Source organism: Lichenostomus cassidix, chromosome 5, assembly GCF_008360975.1.
Source record: "Lichenostomus cassidix isolate B80296 chromosome 5, HeHo_3.0, whole genome shotgun sequence".
Classification (NCBI taxonomy): Eukaryota; Metazoa; Chordata; class Aves; order Passeriformes; family Meliphagidae; genus Lichenostomus; species Lichenostomus cassidix.
The window spans coordinates 48436436-48460046 of NC_139486.1; the positions used below are offsets into that span (position 1 = coordinate 48436436).

Below are 23611 nucleotides of genomic sequence, written 5' to 3' on the forward strand. Positions count from 1 at the left end.
TAATAATGCAGTGCTTGTCATATTGTTTATAGCGTGGTTTCCTGCTGTTACCAGATGCAGAGCTGCTTAGGCCCTGAAGATAAAAGCTGTTATTTTTTTTATGTATGAAAAGCTCACAGTTCTTGTAAAATTTTTCACTGAACTTTACATACCACTGTGGTGTCAGCTAGGAGTTTGTCTGGAGTTGAGCTCCTGTGCGCTGTCAGTCTGTTCCCTGCGAGACTCTGCATCACATCCACAGGGATAAATCTGCTGCGTCAAGAACTCTCCCAAACATGGGGAAGAGGCAAGCGAGCAATATTAACCTCTGGTGACAGCTAAGCCCATCCAGCTGGAACTGTGAGTGGCAGCTAGAGGAGATAATTGTCATGGGAAGACAGCAAACAACCAGCAAACGCTACCCAGCAAGAATTCTGCTTGAAGCAGAATGAGTAGGGAACCTTTCCTTGCAGGTATTTGTGGAAAGGAAAAGTCGTTCCACCTGGTTTTAGAAAATCGTGGAGGGCAAGAACACTCTTAAGAGTGGGGGCTGTAGTACAGGTGCATGCAGTCCTTTGTTAGAGGGTTCACTGGATGGATACTGAGTGTTTAGAAAACAAATCAGATTTTATCGTATTTGTTTGCTTGCAGGCTCTAAGCAGAGCAATTACTTTAAAGTAGAAGAAAAATACATCTAATATATCTAAGGCATATTTATCTGAATTTTCAAGGAAGCAAACAGGAGTCACAAAAATAAGCACCCTTGCTCACCAAAGAGAGATTAAGCATTCGGTGGCTATAAAATGAAATAAAGGGAAGGATAAATGTCTGGCTTCAGGGAGTCATCTAGAGCATGTAGGAAAGATGCTCACCCAAGATGCTCACTCGAGGCCAGCAAAGGAGCTCAACAGACTTGGAAGGGCAACAAATTAAGGCTTTGGTGCCCTTCTACTCAGCAGCTCTGCAGTGAGCTGTGCTGGTAATTCTGGGTTCTATACATGCAGCAACCTCAACACTTAAGTGTATCACTGAGTAGCAATTTTGCAGCTAAATGGCTGGCTGGCTGGCAGGAGGGCAAGGTGGTTTATATTTAGAAAGCTGGCGTGAGGAGTGCCCTGACCATGCTGTGAGATTTGTGGCTCTCCAGGAGGGAATATCTTGCTACAGAACTTTGGGTTGACACCCCTGTGTTTGTGTGTAGTCACTATTCAGATCCTTTACGGAGCACTGAGAAATTTTTCTGTCAGCACACAAGTAGATATTTGTGACCAGCTTAGTTTGTTATATGCTTTAAGTGAATAATCTCTGAAGCTTTTTCCTTTTGATATTTTTTATGTGTGTGTGTTTTACTAACACCATCTTAAATACTCTCAGTAGCTTTCTGCATAATACAAAGGTCTGAAGCAGGGATTTTCAGAGATTGGCTTGATTGTGAGTTGGGTTTTTTCACAAATGCACATTTCAAAGTCATCTTTGCCCAGTTTTTGGATTTTGCAATGTGTTTTGGTTATATGGTTCTACTATTCTCTTTCAGTTAGGAAGGTCAGAAAAATCTTTTAAGAACCAAAGCTGAAGGCAGGGATGCTGACAGTGACATAACATCTGAGAAATGATGTTGTAAGGGAGACATGGGGAATATTGCCAGGCTGATGGTGAAACTGGGACACTTCTGGGCCAACACTGCTCAGTTTGGCTGTAACTGCACAGGACTGAGTGCACACATCAAAGCAGGCTTCCTGAAGCTTTTGTAAACCAAGGTGGGATGGGGAATTGTTTCTATACCTTTCCATAAGAGCATATCCCCTTTTTCCACTTAAGGAGTCAGGACATGGAATTTGAAGGTAGTGGAAATTGCAGTGGAGAAAATCTTGAGGTATTAGCTGGCAGGCAAGATTATTTTACCTACTAATAACAAAGAAGAAGCTGTTCAAGCTTGCAAGCCTAGAGCAAGCTTTCAGGGTATAAATAAAGCATTTTACTGAAAATCGTTGGCCTTAGAGAGATAAGTATGTTAGAAGAATATTAGGGGAAAAAAGTCAAATGAAAAGAGATTAAAAGTTGGTATATTTATAAAAATTACCCTTTACTTGTCCTTGCTTTTTGAACTTGTTTCACTCAAGTGCTTCTTTATGGAAGGGAAGTAACAAAGTAATTAAAATAAAAAGTGCTATTGAGACTCATTTTGCTATTGTGCTTTTTCCTGTGGGTTGTTTTTTTGGGTTTTTTGGTTTTGGTTTTTTATTTTTTGGGGGGTTTTGTTTTTTTTGAGTCTCTGAGGAGCAACCAGGCTAAACTGGGACTTCTATTATTTCTGAGAAATGTCGTCACATCATTTTATTTTTGGATTGTTTGGCTTATTGGAACTGTGAGAAAATGTAAAGGACTGAAAGCTATATGAACAGGATTTTAAGAGATGTTTAGCATAGAACGTTTAACATTTCTCATGGAGCAGTGAGAAGGGTTGATATGTTCCTGGTGATCAAGTAAATCACACAGGACTCAAGTGTGTTACCCTTGTTTATGGCAAGGCTTCAAACAGAACCATGTTTAGCAGGAAGCTGAGTGAAGTGAGAGACTACTACTACATACAAAGGTTTTGATGCCCATCTGTCTTTAAGGAGCAATATGCCTGTTTTACCTGTGTATTTGATAGCTCTGAACTCTAAAGATGGCAGCACATCTGTCAGTGTTCTCAAAACCAAAGAAAACCAACCACCACCAGCAGTAACAACACACACATACAAACTGTAATGATTTTTAAAAACAGTATGCTGAGTCCTTCCTGGTAGATTTTTCAGATGAGATAGTGACATTTTCCCCAGCTTAGTTCTGGCCTACATTCTCCTCCCCTCTACAAATCCAATGGAATAATTACTTTGAGAAGGTGTTATACAACATATTGATCCTGATATAACCTTCATTTGTATTTATTCTAGCACTGATTTGCTAAATTAAATGTTGTCTAGGAGGACCTTCACTTGATGCTAGGAATTCATGTTATAGGCTGTATCTTTCTTTGTTCAGATTTAGCATCTCATTATATCCATGCTCTGTAGCCTTGTATTGGAACAAATTACTAGATTACTGTGAAGTGATTACGATGGGGAGCACTAACCCAGGGCAGAATGTGGAAGAGGTGAAACTTCCAAATGAGCTGGTAATGGACATGAAATCCAGTTTTAACTCTGCTCTTATTCATGGGTCATATTAACTTGTTATTTGTTTTTCATGCGAGTTGTTCAGTGAGTGTGAGGCTACACTCAGGGAGCCTGACAACCATATTTGCTCTTTTGTACACCTTTTTTTAAAATACTTTGAGCAGCTCAGGGGATGCTGTACCACAATGAAATTTCCAGTGCTTATCCCAGCTGTGAGAATGACCTACAATGTTCTTTATGGCCCACCTTTGGCCTTTGCAAACCCCTGTTCCTCTGGGGAATTTTGCAGAGATGTAGCACATTCTCAGTTTTGATGTGTGACCTGCAGTGCTAGTAAATCAAAACCATATAAGCTGTTCACAGGTCTCCTGTTATTCACCCTGTAGAAGAGAATTGGGCTGTTCTGAATCCCCAGAGTGGCACTGCCCATGACATGTCCTGTAATGCCAGACAAAATCCTTTTTTGATGAACAAAGGGTGTATATGGCTAGAAGATTGCAGTTTCCATTTTTTCTCAGTAGGAAAGAATTTTTGTCAGTTAAGAATTTTGAATAGAAAGGATTCTGAACTTGATGAGTTTCCTTTTTTTTTTCTTGTGGATGATGCTCAGAACAATAATTCAGGCAAACATGGGAAAATGATTTTATCAGGATACATCTTTAATCATCTCTCCTTCCCCTCCTTTAGGCATTTTATTATTACTTTAAAAAAATAATTGACCTGCCATGACCTTGGTGACAAATCTGAGTTGCCAAGAGATTGAACAAATAAGCAGCTGCTTTGCTGTGAATGTCTAAGATATTAAACTGGAGGTTGGCTTCCCTATGCCTTTGGTTTTCAGTGACACCAGCTGCTATCTTGCTGAGTTGAGACATCTCAGAAAATAGGCAGGATGACAAGCAACACAAATCATATAATTCTGAGTAGGAAGCTCACTTGCCTTGAAAGATAGTTTGCTTTGGCTTTCAAACTTCCTATTTTTTCCCCCTGAACTGTTTCCTCCCATGTGCTTTTTCTTGTACTTTTTTTTTTTAAGTAATGAACATTTCAAAGTCTTTTAAAATTGAATGAGATGAAAGGTGTATCTCTTAAAGCCTGCAACATGTTGTGCTTCTAAATGAGCACATGGGACACTTGGTGTGTTATGTGGTAGTGGTGAAAGATGTATGTATGCTCAAGGGGTAAGAATTTTTTTCCAGTGTAGCCTGCTGAATTTTGTTCTATTAACAGAATCTTGGTAGCTGTTACATTTTTCAAGATGTGTATTTTTTGTGATATTGACTTAATAAATGCTTGCTTGCAATTCCTGTAAAATAAATTGTTCCCTAGTTTTGATGGGAATAATTCATAATTTGTTACTGTTCCCTGCTGGTAGTAGATCAAATCTGTGACCTTTACTTCAAGGGAAGCTCTGTTACTGAGGCCTCCAAAAGGGATTGTTTCAGAAATACCAGTTGCATATGAGTTCATCATGTTAATGTGTGTTTCACACTGAGTGTGCAGGATAATGTGTGATGTGTGACAAATTTGTAGCACTCACTGGTTCTCTGTGATGCAGACCCAGTGCATGGAAGGTTCTGGCCTTTTCTGAGAAGCAGACACTTGCTTAGGCAAGAAAAGTAATTACTTTATTTGCGTTACTTCTGTATAGAGGAGGGGAAAAGCCTCCGTAGTGTCTGTGCTCTGCCATGAGTTGTTGGACTCACCATCTGATTTGTGGTCACTGAATATGACTTTAGTATCCTTAATTATGGGACTTCTTGGTGCACAGTGAAAGGTTTCATACTGGAGGCAACTTTTAGATATGTTTGTTGAACCTGGAATCTTCCTTTAGTCCCAGTAGTGTAGTTCTGTTCCTCTCCCATACAGAAATGCCAGGCAGGAAGCAGCCAGCTGTGAGTCTCCCTGTGCCAGCTTGGAGACAGGATCAGGGTTGTTAGTCTATGCTGCTTGTTTGGGTGCATCTGGCCAGCCATAACCTTAAAGCTCATGTGAATTTTTTTTCTATAGGCCCAAAAGAGAAAGAAATGTTAGAAGTATCGGGATTTGATATCCTTGCTGTTCTGAGACCACGCACCCTATTTTTAAGCTTTGTTTTCTGGCCCCAAGACTCATCTTGCCACCTACCAATGAAAGGAGGCAGGAATCCAAATGTATTCTGCTTACATCCAAACCTTGTATTGCCTGCCATTTATAGCAGAAGTAGTATGATGGTTTGCTGTCACTCAGATTCCTTCAGTCTTGCTACTACACTGTTGATCAAGTTAACTGTGAGGCAAGATTCGTCCTAGGTAAATTCTGCATACCCTAAAATAAAAAAACCTGAACGCTATTGTATAGCTCTGTAGATTTGTTGAGTAAAGAAGCAGGCACTTCAATTTTTTATAAGCACTGTAGTAAAGAAATCTTGTTCTGTTGACAAGTTCAGCATGTGTCTTGTGCAATACTTCTCTGTCTGCTTGGATCCTCCTCCTTCTCCCATCTGCCACCTTCTCACTCTAAGGAAAGGAAACTCCATTCTGTCAAAGCAAAGCGCCAGTGAAAAATGGGGAAGACTTTTAAGAGTAGCTTTTGGATGAGACCATTCACTAAAATCAAAACAAATATAACCACAGCTCACTCTAGTTTTGCCCTGTGTACTTAGCAAAAGGTTAAGGCTGACACGTAGTAAGATAGAGTCCCTCAAGTGAAGGCTGTGTGGTTCAAAAAGGTAGAATCACTTACTTCTGGCTGTGATCAGTGGCTCCATGGCAACATGTGCTTTGCAAGGAAAATAGCATAAATACCTATTAAGCAAAGAGATTCCCCGGCAAGTGAATTAAATGCCAGAAATCGAACAAGAGTGGGGTTAGTGGTTTTTTCCCTCTCGAGGTAATTAGGGTAGCTACCAGTGAAGTATCATAATTGTAATGGATGCTCTTTAAGTCTTCTGAAGTAAGAAATGCATCTCATTTTGAAACATCCTGATTCAGAGACTGTGCATTTCTGTATATTCCCAGTTACTGGTTTTCTTATGCTTTGTGAAGCTATTGCTTCTTGACTTTGAGGATTGTTCACCTCTGCAAAGGTCTTGTGATTGCTTCTGCCTGATGCTGATTTGCAAATTCAGTGTGAGCAGCTAAAGCCTTAAGAACCATAAACTTGTATTATTACAGGGACTTTGTGCATTCATTTAAGTCCCCAGGGCTGGAGCTCAAAATTGGTAATTGGCCTGGCTGGAAACGAACATGCCGAGTTTCACCCTTATGTCCACAGCTGGTGATCTTTGCCTGGGAGAGCTAAGGATTAGAAAACTCCTGGACTGTTTTTGTTAGTTTGGCTTGATGTGCAGTCACCCAAAAAATAATGGTAGTAAATGTGCTTATGCTTTCTTTATAGCTGGGATTCATTTGGCTGTTTGGGGCAAAGGCAGCAGAAATCAACAGGGCTTTGTCTGCTGAGACTTCAGGCTCCACAGCTCAGAGTGCTGAATATCCAAGGGAACTAAAGCCATAAGATCCTGCTTGAGTCCCCATACCTCACTCCCTGCTGCTTTGGTCACTCCAGATGACCCTCATCCTTCATTTGTTGGAGTCCATGTGCCCATGAAGTAGATGTTTTTCATTTCCTCTGTTAACAGGTTTTTCTAAATCCTGTTCCTTGGCTGTCTGAAAGTTTGCCTTACTGGTCAGTGTAAAGTCTTAGGGTATGTGCTTCTCTCATCAACCCTAAAACCTAAGCAAAAATTCTAAGTCAGAATTTTGTGATCTCCTTGCAAAAGCATATGACAGGTAAGAAAGAGATTATATAGATAAGGACTGTGTAGATACAACCTGTCTGAACTCCAGTTTTGCTGCTTTATCCAGTGGAATGACTGTACTGGCTCCACAAAAAATTGCAAGGCACAAAGCAAGTATTTTATCCTGTGAACAGCTGATTTCCAGTCTGTTATACAGCACTGTAAAATAGTCTACTAAGCTGCATTAGTGTTGGCTAGAAGAATTAAACTTGAAGTTGGGTTTGAATCACATTTTAGGTTGTTAAACACCTGGCCAAAACAGTAAAATGTTGATGATGCTGCAGTACTGCAAGGCTATAACTTGGTGGATAAATGCCTTCTGTAGTATAACACGCCTCCATTTGGTATTCTGTACATGATATGCAAAAATGAAAGGCGTTTTGAGATGCAGAAGTTAAAAACATTAGTTTTGTTCTCTTAATTTAAGCAAACAAATGTTAAACAGAAGTTGCTTCCATCTAATTACATTTTCCGGCTCAGCTTGAAGCCAATCTAATAGGTACATTCTCTATCCTTAAATATAGAGAAACTCTGCTGAAGGAAATGGAAAACCATGTGATATATTAGGATACAGTGGGAGAGTTAAGTTTGTATTCCATGGTGCAATGATCTATCTGTCTTGGCATTTAAAAAAATTATTTATTTTATTAAAAGCCATGCCATGGCTTGGAAGAGCTGCAGTTCAGCTGTTAGGCTGTGCCTAGCAAGCACAATATCCAAAAAGCCCCCATGGAACTGTGACAGGTAAGTTTCCCTGGAAATAAGCTTCACTCACTTCTAGTCTAGTCAGCTACCATCAATTTATAATGTACATATGAGTTCAATACTGATCTCTTTCACTAGTGAACCTGTGTCATTTTACTGCTCTGGAATGTTTCTGGTGTACACTTCCCTGGTAAATGAAATACGTGACACTTGTGTGGAATTTGAGTGATTTCAGCCAAGATTTTTTTAGTTGCTTTAAGATAATTCATCTTTTGTACACACACATCTTTGGGCATCCAACTTCTTGGCTTCTTAAGGGAGGCTGAATTTAATCACTGTGGATGATAATCAGGCTCACTGGTGTGTCAGAATGATCACTGTCTTTGAGTATTCCTTTTCAGATTTTTCCTGGCTTCATATTCTGTTGATGCAGGATGATTATATTGGTAGTACTCAATTGCTTCTTAGTTTCCATCCAGATTGCATCCCTTTCATTGCAGAGTTGTAAATTCTCATGTCAGAATCAGGCAGATACAGGCATTTAGTACTTCAACCCTTAGAGGAAGCAACTGAGTAAGCTTGTACATACGTATGATGTATTCACCGAGGTTTGTGGGACCATTTACATACACATTGATATGTCTCAAAGATGTGAAAACAGATGTACAGGAGTGGCATCTAAAAGTTATTTCGCTATTTTTCATTCATGTTCCAGGACTACAGTGCAATAACTCAGTTTTTTTTCTCTTCATATTACAATAATTTAAAGTATTAATAGTTAAAATAATGTTAAATCCCCTTTCACTAGAAGGCTAGGCTGCTAGTCTAGAATATAATAGAAAGTATTTTTAAGTATTTCTGGGTCTGATTCTGAGATTCCTCCATGGGTAGCCATTTTAAGGAGGGTGTAAAATAGTTTTTAGTTGTCTTACTCCCTTTTGCTTTTTTCTGAAGAATCTGCAGGATGCTCAAAGTAAGAGAGATTCTCAAGGCCATTTTTAATGTGGGGCTCCAAGGGAACTTCTAAATAACTTCAGCTTTCCTGTGCTCTGTAATGTCCACACTACTGCTCATTGAAAAGTCTTGAGTGTAGCTGAATTTGATGATCTTCCAAGTTTTGTCAGTGTGATTCACTGTTAAAAAGTTTAGGTGCATTATTCTGTGGAATTTGGACAGGCAGAGTGGCAGAGAAGTGACAGGGAACTTGATACAGCTGTTTCTATGAAACCCTTTGGTGACAGATGAGTTGCAGTAAGATGGATCACTTCTGAATAGAGGGGGAGCAGATTTCTCTGCAGGGCAGAAGGAACAATCTGAGGTTCTGATAAATGCCTTTGCAGAGGGTATGAGATGGCCCAATTAATAATTTCAGTAGACGTACAGCTGAGCCTTTGATCTGAATGTTAAGCAGTTAGTTTCTCTAATGTTTTTGTGAGGGCAGTGGTAATCAGGCATTACTTTATAACCCATCCAGTCTGATCCTTATGAATTTCCTGTCTTTTTCTCAGTGTCTTTATTTGTGTTCTCCCAAACCTGCTTTTGTTTTATATTAACATTGACTGGATGCCTTCTTAAAGCTCAGCATCTCTTGCTCTTCAGGGTTTGTGCTTTCTTTTCCATCATAGACTGGCATTTTGCCATGTTTGTTTTGGTAAAACAAAGTCATCTTAAGGGTACTCTCAGCTTTCCTGTCATGCATTGGTGCTGCTGTTCTTCATGGTAACCAAACTGGAACAACTCTGCCTTGTGCAAGTCAGTGCTCAACAGAAAGGGGATGGAGTCTGCAATAATTCAGAGCAGTGAATGTTCCCTCAGAGCACCGCAAGCTGCATTGCACAAAAGGAGCAGTGGTCTGTAAATAAGTAAAAAGACTCCAGCATGCGCAGAGCCTCTGTCTTTCTCAGTGGGCTGGTTCACAACAGCTGCAACAAAGGAGAAGTGGGGAACAGGTTTGTAAAAAGCACAGAAAGTGCTTCACTTTCCTCATGAATAAGTAAGACATTTCTCAGAGAATGCTCCTGCCAAATTTGTTCTGCATTCTGTCTTTATCACAGGAGGTTGAAACAGGCATCATAAAGAATGACCAAAGAAGGGGGAAATGTACTGCCTTCATGTCTAAATATGTAAAAACTTTGTGTAAATGTGATAGGTGAAAACGCTTTATTCTGGATAGAGAAGTGGGATATGTAATTTCTAAGAGCTGGAAATAGCCAGGTTGCCAGTGTGCATTTTATAATCCTGAAAACGAGGAATATTTGTGTGAAAACTCAGGCAGTGCATGCAAATCTTGGTTATTCTCCATAAAGCTCTTAGAATTCATTCTTACATAGCTTCTTGCTTCTGGGGCAGTTGTACCCAAATGTAATCAGCAAAGGAGAGACAGACTAGACCAAAAGTCTTGTATCTTAAAGGACTTCTCATCTTAAACCAAGGTGCTCCTTAAACTCTGAACACTGAGTGTGTCTTCCTGATGATCTCCCTTATTTCTCACCTGTGTTAGAAGTATATCTGCTCCCCAAATGCAATTTAGGTGTGCAATGATGAAACTAAAAAGAACATCTCAGAAGTGACTGAAAAAAGGATTCAGTGACAAGTTTTTATTTAATCAATCATCTGTGTTATGCTGTGGTCCAAGTGCCAATTCTGGGGTTATCCTGGGGTGTAGCAATGTCCAAAATAAAAGTGTAGTTTCATATTTAAGGTTTGTATTTATCATTTCAGTTTAAATTTGAGCTTGAGTGCAGACTGTGCACTGGTTTTGCTCTGTGCACAGAGGGCACAGCCCCGAGGGCTGCCATCTCTGGCTAGTGGGAGAATTTCCCCTCCACAATCCACAGCTGAATCTGTGTTTGGGCTCTTTGCAGACCAGACAGGGATCCCATTTGAAGGAGCACATTGTCAACAGCCACTGCCATTGTCCAATGCCTCATTATTATATCCTTAAATGTATCTGTGAGTATGTAGATCAACTTAAACAGTGCCTTAAACAGATGCTTTTCTGTTTAGCAGCATCTAATTTTACATATTTTAGAAGTATGTTTATCCAAAGGCCTCCAGAGATGCCTATCATGGTTGGATGCAGATAATTGCAAGTTGGCAGTTTTCCTGCTCCTGGATGTCAGGTAGCCTTTCATTGAACCTGGCCCTTTCAGAGCTAGCTGTTCCCTGTGGCACAGGGGTGGAAGCTGTAGCTCAGAAATTATTTTGAAATTTCAGTGGTGCTGATGGCTCTTTACCATGCTGAGTTTTAAAGAAACCTGGCTTGCAGCCCCAAGAGGCAGGACTGACCTTGGGTTACCTAAGGTTTGACTACATGGTTAATTAGTGATAGAGGAAATCTGGCAAATATGTGACTAATGCACAGGGATTCACCTAATGAAAAGAACACCTTCTCATTCCCAAACAGCTCACTTGGAACATTTGGTCAGGCAGCAACTACTGCTGTTTTGTGTGAATGAAGCAAGTGGATTCCACAGCAGTCTTTGTGCACACTCCCCACCCCTCATTTGGCTCATAAAATTAGAATTACATTTTAGTGGTTTTGTAGACCATATAAGCAAAAATACACGGGGTATAGGTAATATACCCACATAGGTAGTACTGCTGCTACACTGGATGAAAAGTAATTTCTCATTCTTGCAGAAGGTTCCTTTTCTGGGAACTAAAAATATCCTGTAAATGTTGGGGTTTGCCAGAAAGTGGCCAAAAGCTGGGAAGTAAATTCTTCAATAATAAGGTTCCGTTCCTTAGTGACCATGTCTTTCCTCAAGTCATGAGGAGACAATGATGGCATATAATTTTGATAACAAGTAAAATTGTCTCACTTGGTCAGGGTGAGAATCAATTTTAAGAGCTGAGAAGGCTGCTTTAAATGATTGCTCTGCTTGCAGTTAGCAAGAAAATCATCCCAAAGCGCCAAATAAGCATATAATTTTGTCGTGGCTAGTCAAATTTTCCGTGTAAATTTAAAAGGAGGATAATTTTCCCATTTCTATTTTAAAATGTTCCTTATTCTGCCTTTATAATTTTGTCCATTTCCTCATTAGTGCTCCTTTCAGAGCCCAAACATGTCAACAGTGACACTATTATCAGCCTGAAATAAAGGAACAAACGTTCTCATCTTCAGTGGTGGTTTGCCTATGGCAGCTATTTTTAATTTTGCAGCTGCTGGAGACTGAGGCAGATGAGGCAGATTTGCAGCTGAAGACTTGGCCCCTGTTATCACAGGGCCACTTTACAAGTGCTCTCAGAGGTGTCAGGAAATGTGGGGGTTTCCAAGGGGTCTCTTCACTGAAGCAGCACTTCTGGAAGAAGAGACAGAGAGAGCATGAGGCAAAACACGGGTAGCAGAAGGGAGGTATCCTGCTGATTTAGCATTTGTTTGCAGATGTTCAGAAAAGAGTGTGAGGTGCCAGCTGATTGTTTTTTCACCAAGTGTGAATATGAGCTGACAGCCTCACCCACTCTCCTGTGTATTCTGAGCAGTGTGAGCTCCAGTGGTCCTCAGCCTCAAGGATTTTTCTTTCCTGGAAGACAAGGTAGTGTGACTTTTTGGCCATGAAGAGCAACTTGTGTTCTTCCCAGCCTTGACCCCTGTTTCAAAACCGGCATCACAACTCCGAGTTGAAAAACAAACTGCAGAATCCACAGCATATTGTGTATTCTGTAAGTGTTGCAGTGACCTGTACCTAGGTTGATATGGGCATTCAGCCAGGTGAACTTTGCTGCCCACCACTTGCAAAAGTGGGCAGGCATGGGAAGCACAGTTGTGTGAGTGTAAACATTATTTATTGACCTTACTTCACCTAACCTTGTTCAGGCCTCAAAGTTCCTCTTTTGTCTTTGTGCCAATATTACTGTAATTTATTGTTTACTGCAATAGAAATTAAGATATGGCAGTGCATTTAGTTAGTACCTCTGACCGGTGTGGGCTTAATAGGTGGTTGGTAACAGTGCTAAATTTTCTTAGATGCTGAAACACAAAAGCCTGTATTTTACAGCTCCCCACAGTCAGAAGATAGTGATGTGCAGAACCGAGCCTAGATGATTAAGTGGTTGAAATTTTAAATGGTAAATTCTGTGTTTTGGGATTGAAATATATTTTGAAAAATCTTACCTACTTTCATTTTGTCTTTGACCTTTAACTCAAAATGCATTACGTGTTACCTACTCTTTTGCCAAGAATTCAGAACAAGTGGGGCATGTGTGTTTGCACTGAACTTTTAAATCCATGTTAGTGGATCCAGGCACTTGGAAAGCTGCATGGATTTTCTTAGTGATTCAGAAAGAACAATTTGTCTAGGTCTTTGACAACTTTAGAGCTTCATGAATGTAGTTATGTTTTTTTCATTTTGTTGGTTTGCAAACTTAGACTAAATTTTGACTTTTAAAGTGTGATATTAACTATAAAAAAATAGTTAGGAGGGTTCAGATACTTCCACTTTTGACCACAGTGTTAATTAGGTAGTTCAATACTTTTGCAAATGATCTCTTGGTTTCATGTGCAATGATCACAGCAAAGTGGTGCAAGTAGTTTATTTTCACTTGTGTTGAACATCATTGCTTGGTTACTGTTATTAATTACCTTGCTGACATTCCTGTTAGTTACCTGACCTATTGAATAGTCTGTTGCATGACCTCAGAGTATGTTGATCATATCTCTCTGAGAACAGACACAGACACGCACCTATAAATAGGGTTTCTAATAGTGGAAGGTTTTATTAAGCAGAAGCATTGCTAGGAGAGTTCAAAAAGAGGATGAAGTAATGTGTCTTTGAAGTGCAGTGACTGCATTAAAGTGTTCCAACATAACACTTTTTTGATCTCCTAAGAAATAAAAAGGCAGTTAATGCTATAACATCTTGGAGAAACTAAGGCCTAAAAGGACATCCTGTTGAGAGAACTCATTAGTTATGTAGTCTAAAACTGTGGAACATGCTTAATCTTGTAAAAATAAAGAGGACTCCATGTCTGCGTTGTGTAAGGATCTCAAAACCCATCTCTCTTGCACTCAGGTGAGTAACAGGCTTTTCAGAAAATAACGTGTTCATTTAAGGACTGTCCACATATGCTAGGCATCTCCAGTGTGTCACTTGTGCCCTATGACTTGATGATGCTGAAGTGGATAATACACCTTTGAAGTATATATTTGTTATACCTTTCAAATATATACATGAAAAATGTATATCAACAGACCAACTGTACCTTGACCTACTGGTTAGTAATAAGAAAATGGTATCTACTTGGTTTTTTATTTCTTTTTTCTTTAGGTATTTTTTTGTGTTTTATTTTAAATCCATAGTCAGTCCCTAGCAAGATGTAGCACATCTGGAGCTCAGGATGGTCAGAAATGCAGAGCCAGGTTGCTTTGCAGTGTGTATTTCATGACTTTTCAATGAATGGAATCTGCACCTTGGCTGGCAAAGCCTGTTCCCACTTCCTTCTGTGAGCACATTTCATATATCCTTGATAAGAGACTGTGTGGTTCCCCTTGTGGTGATACATTTGAGTTCATCTTTCTCAGCTGGGAAGACCCTGGATTTTTCACACAAGTTGTGACCTATGGTGCCTCCAGCATCTCAGTGGATGACACCAGCTGAAACTCAGGCAGAGCTGAGACTGTTTTGTCCCCTGAAGACATTGGATTTTCCTGCTGTCAAGCAAGCCCAGATTTGGCAGATGTTATTCTTAGAATAGCAGGAAGTGAGAAACTTGGTTTCATAACTAAATAACATTAAAGTTAGGTTAATGAGCCCGTGAATCATCTGAATGGTTCAGCTCTGTGTGCATCGGCTGCATACTAAGAAATTCCCAAAAGAATTTGCAATGATTTAAGCAGAAAGCTGACATGAAGTCAGTTGTCTTTGATCTTTGCTAGGTTTTGGGGTGTGTTTGTTTAAGATTGGGAAGCTATTGAAGTAATGAAATGAAGACGCAGTAATAGCCCAGGGAAATATGCTAGTCTTTTTCTGTCTAGCTCAAATAAAACAGCAAGGACATAGCATATTCTTTATGTTGTTCACTATCTAGCATGAAGTGATCGATAATACCTATTTCAATCACCTGCTTAGGATTCTCTAATAAGTTCTTGCTCTGTAAAGTTCATGCCTTCCTCTTCCTCTCTCTTTTAAGTAGTCTGTTGCTGCTAGGTCTAGATTTGCCAGCTCTCTTCATGGTATGATAGTCATGAGATGCTTTGGGTTGGAAATTACAAATACTTTTGTAAGAACCTTTTGTAAGGATCTTTTGAAAGAAGATGTCTTTTTAACTTGGATGTCTTTTTAACTTGTCTCCTGCTTTCCCAGACTTATCCTAGTGAGGGGGCTAAACAAGAAAGACTAGGCTGTTTTGTCAATAGAGATAATTCAGGCTGCTATTGAATCACTTGTAACATTAAATCCTTTGAGAGCATATCTTGCAAGAATAATATTGAAAAACATATTGTAAGTGCAGGCAAATTGGAAGCCAGGCATTTATATTCATGATGCAATATAAATGACTGGGTGTCGACTTAAACTGCAATGCAAGAAATATTTCACTCATTTTAGGCGAAATTGTCTGTGTCTTTTTATCCATATGAGAAGACTGGCTGCATCCCTGGCAGTGAATAAGTTAACCTACTTAGTGTTTTGTGTGTAGGCAGCATGCAGTTCTGTGAGATTGCAGTGGGCAATGAAGCAGCAGAATTCAATTTGCAGCAGTGACCTAAGAGGGATTATTTTTAGTAATAAAATAGGTCAGGGGATGTGGTAGTGCAGACTGATAAATGAACAGTCTTCCCTTCCACTTGTGGGGCATGTTTTTGTTCTCTAGTGTTGAAGCTCTGTTATGGGGAAATGAGAGTCAATGTTCTCACGTGATTAGTCGTTAGAGGTTTTTTTTGTTGTGAAGCAATCACAGGAAAGTGCTAAGTTTTATTTTAGTGAAGAAAGAATACAAGTAGCTACTTTGCTTAGGGATTCATGGAAGGCAAAGCCAACTAGGGAGCAGGGTGTTTTGAAGTAATTTCTCAAGGCTGGTCTTAGCACTGCTGGAGATCATATTTTGCAGTTGTTGTCCATGTGACAAGTTGTTCTTGCTGCCTTTTTTCCTTCTACTGGCTGTTCTTATGTGCTTTTTTAGCTTGCTTCTGCTTCCAGTTTGCTTTCTCAGTGATTTATGCAGATGAGTGTTAGCTTCTTCCTCTCAGGATGGCAAAGATGAAACACAGCTTTATCCTATTCCTTTGAATCTCTGGGCTCTTGCAGGAAGCTTGCAAAGGATCTGTTCAGCCAGTTCTTATGACACAGAGCAGCCCAAGTCTCTTTTTAGTTTTATGGTACTTGATTTTTGCATTTCTGCACTTCTTTGGTCTCCTTGAAATTCTATTTCAGAGCAAACTTGGAAAATGCCTCTTGCCAGTTTGTGCCTTTATAAACTATGCTGCTGGTAATTTCCAGTGTGGCAAAGTCCCCATAAACTCTAGTCATGGAGCAGTGTGTCTTCATGCCATATAAACAGCGGAAAAACGGTAACTTTGGCCCTAAATCTTTTTTTTTAACCCTGGAAAAAGAATGCTTAGCAGGAAGAAAGTGATCTTCACTCCTGGCTGTAGCTGCATCGGTATCAGTGTGTCACACTATGTGAGAAGTACAGTCACAGGATTCTCAGGCTGTTGCTGGAGCTATCTCCAGGAGTTAATGAGCCCTAATGAGCCCTGGTGAGATGCATTGGGATGCCCAGTTCTCCTGCTTTGGAACGAAGCAGATATCTCCCCCTGGGGCTGCTTAATGTTGTATGAATTACGTGCCTGTGCTGGTGCTCATTTGCCCATTCCTGCAGTACACTGTGCTGTGAAGCACAGATACGGGTGGAGGACATGGGGGAGAGATGCCCTTAAACTTTTCCTAATTTTATATCCCCTTCTAGCAAAATGTGTTTAATTTTCATGGTCTAGTTACGACCATGATGAAATATCATCTAGCAGAGTTTTTAAAGGGCTTAAAAGTCCTTGGATAATATCACTTTGATATCATATTTATAAGGACAGTAAGCTAAACACTGATCACTAGCATAAAAATTATAAAATCAGACTGTCCTTGGCCCTTTTTATTTTTTAAGATTGCAAGTTAGTTATGAATCATCCTCTAATATAAAAAAATTAATAAACTGGTAAATGATTTGAATTTCTAACTTCTGTATTTTTGTGCACACAAGGTCTGCTTCTGTATTGCAAATAAACATTGCATACCTCAGATAACCAATAAATAGCCATGGGAAAAATACAAAAAGACTTCCAGTGGGATCAATACAGTGGAATTGTTTTCAGCAACACTGAGAAACTTGAGGGGGCTTTTGTTCATGTTCCATAATCAGTGTAGTTTAATGTTCTTCTAGGGACATCTTTTAGTATGAATACATTGCCCCACGCTTGCCTTTCTAAAGAAAAGGCCAGTGTTTTTGTGGTTTTTTTTTTTTCTTGTTAGCCTGTTTTTGCAAAAGGAAGCTTGACAATGTCATTGAATAGAAACGTGTTCGGTGTTTCTGTCCCCTCTGCTCATTGTGGGAGCTGGAATTTCATGACAGTTCACAGCCTGCTCACTGCACACATGTGGGTCAGCTCAGGTGAGCAGAGCACACTCAGCCAGGAGCTCATTTATTAGGCATGCAAGGGGAGAAATCCACAAATACTCACTTTTTCTTCTTAAGAGTTTGGAACACTGCAGTCGACCCTCCTCATCTTCACCCACCCCATGGATTACTGGCCTGTCCAATATCTGGTATGCTATACTCTATTCTTTAAATATCACAGAGTGAAAAACTTGCATTTAAAAGGTAACTGGGATCATTCTTTTGCTACTAGCATTTAATGGTGGGTTTATATTTAGAGGGAGACTTTTTCTCTCTATTAGGAACTAATTTATTTTAATTGATTTTTGAAAACTCTTGCTTTTCTGTATTTCCTTGTGTTTTCTCAGCATGACTGAATGAAAAACCCCTTTGTGCCAAAACACTGAGCTGGGAAAATGGCTGTCTTTCTCTCCTGTGAAATAATATTTGGTGTAGGTATCATGGGTGTGTTTGTGTGCAGTGTTTGACAGTGCCCTTGCTCCTGCATGTATTTTGTGCTTGTTGTGGGGGCATGAGCCTGGCGGGGAGACATGAGCTGCAGTGTCTGACAGTATGACAGTGGAAGGTCTGGTGACAAAGTCACCAGTGATTCTGTGACAGTACTCTGTGTGTCTATTTAGATTATCCAATCAACACTTGGAGAACCAGTAGGCTCAGATATGGGAGAAGAAGATCCTGCTCGTGCTGCCATGACTGGTATTTTAGCTGACATGAGGTAAATGTCCTCCATCATGTGTCATTTGAAAAATGAAGATGATGATACATGGTCTCCATCAGGGCTTCAGGGAGGGATATATATTCATCATCTCTAAGCTTTTAATCTAAATCTTTCCAAAGTAAGGTTTTCATGGGAAGTTTCTGGACTGGCCTTGGCCTGGAGAGGTGCAAGAGGAGCCATGTGGTTTGGTCTGACTGTGTGCTCATCTAAAGGAAAATCCTGGCTTTCTGTATTCTAGATATATTTTCAGCCAAAAACCTAGGAGTGAAAAAAGACATTTGTCATCACTCTGAAAATACCAGGCTTCTTTCAGCTCAAAGGTTTCCCAGAACAATGAGCTCCAAAGTTTACTTGAAGAATGTGAGTGTAATCTAGAGGTGGAAAACACATGATTTTCACTCTAGGTATGACCAAAGCCAGCTCATACTTCAACAGCTTTCTTTTATTTTGCTTTATATGCATGCATACGAACTTGAGCAGTGGGGAAACTGAGGCACAGAAATCTGTCTGTTACACACTGTAGTTCAGCAGGAATACTTGGAATGAGTTTTATGTCAAGTCACAGATATTTTTTGTCCCCATATCTCTCCTATATTTGCTGCTTTTTCAGCTCTTTTATGCAGGGACTGTGTGTGCTGGGATGCCCATGACCTATCCCTTGCCATTGTGTTACAGTCACTGGGTATGTAGTGTCAGGAGAGAGAGGAAGCACAGCCCCACTGGGTGGCACAAGCATTGTTAGTAGCGTGACAGGACCTGCAAAATTAATATGCTAGCTGGAAGGTACAAAATGTATCCCTGTTCTTCCTTTAGGCTCTGGCTCTTCTCATGGCAAAGCAGTGCCTGCAAAGAAGCATCTCTGGTGTTGCATGTCACTCCTTGGTGTATCGCCTAAAGGAGGCAGGCTGTGTAAGAAACAGGTGAGCTGCAAAGGGCAGCAGACTGTGGCCTCCCAGCAAAGTCAAGTGTCCTGAGAGGACCCTTAGAACTTGTTTCTCGCTGTGCCTAAGCTAAGAAATTCTGTGCTGAACTGCAAGGCAGATGCAGCTGGATTTGCTTATATTTGAGGCATTTTGGAGAACAACTGGCACCTGGACTAAGGGCAGGTCACTGTCTGTGGGGAGCAGGGTGTCTGCAAAGGTGCAGCCATTGCTAGGGTCAAAATACACAGGGCAGGCTCTAATGGTGCAGCAAGCTTTCTGACTTGCTTAACATAAAGTGTTTAATAAAATAATAATTGTTGCAGGTTTCTCTCCTTGTTCCCCCCAACTTTATTTCATCATATTTCATCACTTTAATTCCTACTGTTCTGGTACAGGGCCAGATGAATTGAGGATGTTAGGGGGTTTTTTTTGGTTTTGGTTTTTTTTTTTTTTTGGCAAGAGCAGGACTGTGTCCTTTAGTGGACTCTTCCTACTCTCCTGCCTACTGCTCTGCTGATCTGCCTGGCCAAGCAGAGCTAGCAGCAGCCAGGCACGACACTCCAAGCTGCTGTTCACCATCCTCCATCCTCCCAGGAGAAGTTTGAATTAGGGTCTGTGCTCCTATTTGGATTCGTAGGTGCTGTCATGCAGTTCTGATGAACGTTGGGCGAGTGTGGGCTAAAGATCTGATCACAGCAGTCTCTGTGTGCAGGTGTAAACCACCTTGTGAAAATTTGGCTCAGAAATGGTGTAGCAGTTACAACTGAGAGTACATGTGCATTTTGTTGCATGCAGGGCAGGTCTTGGCTATTGTTAGAACTATTTGGGAGGAGGAAAATTTGTTTTATTGCCAGGTTTGGAGGTGACTTGAAAGGATTTATGTAAAATTAAATGTCTCTATTGTGCAGAGACTTCGATTAATAAGCTCACTCAGGAATCCTAGCTGCAATAATTGTAATTACAGGCAGGGTTTTGCTGGTGAGTCACCTTGTTGAGGCTGTCTTCACTGCCCTCCTTGAGCAAGTGGAAATTTGGAAGAGAGGAATTTGTGTGACCTGTCAGTACCAAGCTGGCAGTAGAAATTGGCACAACCTAGACCCTGCTGTTGGAAAAAGCCTGGAGAATAAGCACAGTCCTTTGTGCTCAGTTGGTGCTAGTTTAGGTCACAGGTGTGTGGAAGTTGTATCCAAAGGGAAAAAAGCAAACCAATAAACATGATTTCAGCATGAAAGAGTGTGATAGAAGTGAGAATGCCAGGGACTGTCAGGCAGCTTTGTCCTTCAGTGGCCCTATAGATTTCAAAAGTTTTGAGCATGACCATCCTTTGGATTTTGCAGAGAATCCACTCTTAGGAGAACAGTCTTGGCTTTTGTCTCTTTCATGTAAATTTGATGATGGGGTTCTGTGAAGAACACATGCAGCTCTTGCATTGAAGCATGCATTTGATGCATTTGCAAAGTTCAACAGAAGCATGATCTGGTTCTTCCTAAATTTTTTTGAAAACTGGAGGGAGATGAGAGAACTCTTGGGAATTAGTGGCTGAGTTTTGGAGAAAAAAGACACATGCAACTGAAAGGCAAAGAAGTTTGACTTGGTTTTCCAGGCTTCAGTGAAGCTGCTCTTTTCTCAATAGTCACTTGCTTTGAGCTTTTCCAGAGTTACTGTTTAATTTAGTTCATTGTTGCACAGAAAATTGAATAGTAAGTGAAAATTTTCAAAATGTCTTTGCCAAAACATCAAGAAGTTATTCTTGTCTTCAACCCAAGGGTATACCCCTTGAGTCCCTGGTGGAAAGCAAGTGTGAAAGCTTCAGGCAGTGATAACTTTTTGCATGTCTGTAGTTTTACCCAAAGAGGGAAGAACTAGGACCCTTTCTGGAAAGTTATAGTTATCTATGCACTAATAAATTGCTGAATGCTCACAGGCTTTTTCAACCCATAAGGTAAATTTGCTGATATGAATTCCTTTGAGGATTAGAAATCTGGAAAGAATAGTATGTTCTTACACTGTATTCTTGGATGGCACTTAAATTTAAAATAACATTATATTTTAAATAGTTAAGAACTAATGAAACAACCAATCGGTAATATAGGCCTTGAGCAAAGTACAGTATAAGAAGCACTGAAAAGTGTTTTTCTGCATGATTAAGAGAGTCTGGTTTGCTGTTTGATTTATTGGCTGGCTGAATGGATTCATTAATTGTGTATGACTACTTTTACTTCTGGGTGGTCATTTTTCATTTCAGATTTCATTACTGAATGAGCTTTTCCTAGGGATGTTCTTATCATCCAAAATTAAATACATGAAAATGTTAAGGACGCTCAGCCCTCCCTTTTTATATCGGTGTTTTACGTACTATGGTTTTACAAACTGCACAAAAATTCACTTAGGCTGCAATACCTTAGGTTTTGTGCTCATTACTTGAACACCAAAAGATTTCCTCTTATTGCAATATATGCCATGTTCCATGTTAAAATTTTCAAAATAGTGGTGTGGAACTAGAAACCCTCTTTTTTAATTAGATGGTGAAGAATGAGATGGTGAAGAATGGTGTTCCATTTGCTTCTGAAACACTTAAGACGTATATAAAGCACTCAGCATTCAAACACCACTCTAACTACATTTGTGGAATGAGGGGTCTGGATATGCAGCTCAGTGGGAGGTAAGGATAGGTAACATTTGTAAGAAATCACACGACTTAGGGGAAAAATCTTGAACATCTTCACTTGTAGTTTGAACACTTTTTTTTTATAGAAAGACTCATTTCCTGGACAGCTTGCAAACAGTATGGTCTGCAAACACTCTTCTCTTCAAGGTTCTTAGTGCTTTTATCTACGTGAAGAAGAAGCGCTTCAAGAAGCATATAACATCACCACTGTCTGCAGCTAAGGCTGCTGTTCCAGGGAATGGCGCATCTCCTGGAAGGCAGCTCAGCTGAACCTCTGTGGCCTTGCTGGCCCTTCCAGCCAGAGAGCAGCAGTCTCTGTATGGGCCCTGGGTCCATAAGAGCATTGGTGTAGGATATAGCTATTAGGAATTAATTTCATTCTCAAGTGTTCTCCTTAAAGTGAGAAAAAAGGGAGCGCAGGGAAGTCCTCATGTTTTTCCTTTTCTTTCTTAGCCCCCATGTTCAGGTTTTGTGTCTGCAAGTAGAAGGCAAAGCTGTTAAAGAATGCAGAGTGAGGACTATGTCATCCCTTCTTTCCCCCTCAGTTTTGGCTTAATGCTGACCCCTCAGCCTGTAATTGTGTAGCAGATGGAGTGGGTGAATCCCCAAATTGGCTTTGTGGCAGAAAATGCTGCTGTGATATTCTGACAAATCTGTTCTTGCCTGTGGGCTCTGACACTCCCAATATCGCTTCATGTGTATTCTGTGAGAATAATCTCTGACTATGTAATACAAAAAAAAAGGTCTTGTGAGAAAAGGTGAATGAGATAACTCTTACCCTCCTATAGACATATGGATGTGGTGGGCAGGAGCCTGGGTAGGAAACATTCTTCCTGCTGTTTGGCTTAGTCCAATTCAATATGAGCAAGTTGTAATTATTGATGTCTTACATGGTTTATTTTTTCTTTATTTTTGCAATACTGATACATGTCTGTAATGTCAAACTCTCATTTACACCTGCTGTCCAAAATTGGAATAATAGCCCATGGTCCTCTGACAGTCACTCTGGGGATACTGACTGTAGAGAGAGCTCTCTAGTGAATAATCTCTAGATTATTTCTATGTATGTGATGTCTGTGGATAGTTTATTATGCGTAAGGATAAACTCAGTAGTGGAAAGGGTGAGATTTGTATATTGCTTTGTTTCTAAAGTCATCAGATGATTTGTAGTATTTATAATTTTCAGGTGGATTAAATAAGCTTTACCTTGGAGATCTTGTACTTAGGTAGCAAAATATAGCAGAGACATTAAGGATCAAACTGATCTGAACCTGGCTGATAAATACCATGACAGTGCCATCCTATTTTTGTCCAGAGCTTCTTCCCGCTCCAGGATCTGTGAAGTGACCTTCTCTCCATAATTTAGGAGGCATGCTAATTTGAACAAACACAGGAATGACTCTCACTGTCATAGGGCTAATCAGGGTAAATTTGAGTCAAAACAGTATTGTCCTCCTAGCAAATAAATGTATCATGTAAAGTTAGTTTTGGCAGATGAACCCAGCAGTTGGCCTTGAAGATCGTGCAAATTTCTCTGTTCTGGGTGGCAGGATAAAGGCTGGAAATGTCACATCTTCTTTTGGGGAACATATTTAGCCTGTTTATGAATATATCTCTGTGTGTGCATATAACTTACAAACACAGATGCATATACACACATAAAGCAAGCTCAAATTTGTAAGATCTAGGATATGGTTGGTTTTGGTGGTTTTTTTTTTTTTTTTTGGTTTTTTTTTTAAGTACTCATTTGGCTTCATTATAGATGAATACTCTGCTGTTCCTGACTGTCTTTTCTCTGTATAACCTGAGCTGAGATCTTCCTTTCAACACAATGCCCCTGTCATCCCTCGATGCCTCTGGCTTGGAGCAATGCTGGAACACAGCAGCAAGGGGCACACGCCCCTCCTGTTCCCAGCTGCTGCCTCTGTTACCCAGGCCTCTGGCTGTTTGTTTGCTGAGAAGTGGTTGATTGCTGGTTTGGGGTGAAGGAGAAGGATATTAGCAAGAGAACATGGCTTTCAGTCCAGCAAAGACAGAAGATGAGGAGGTTGGACAGATTCATCATATTCTATA

At 40.2% G+C, this 23611-nt stretch overlaps 1 protein-coding gene across 3 annotated transcripts in view; it reads left to right on the forward strand.

Annotated features, from left to right (window-relative positions):
- SERGEF (secretion regulating guanine nucleotide exchange factor) overlaps positions 1–23611 on the forward strand; it is a 139680-nt gene that overhangs the window by 83388 nt on the left and 32681 nt on the right. The window lies entirely within an intron of this gene.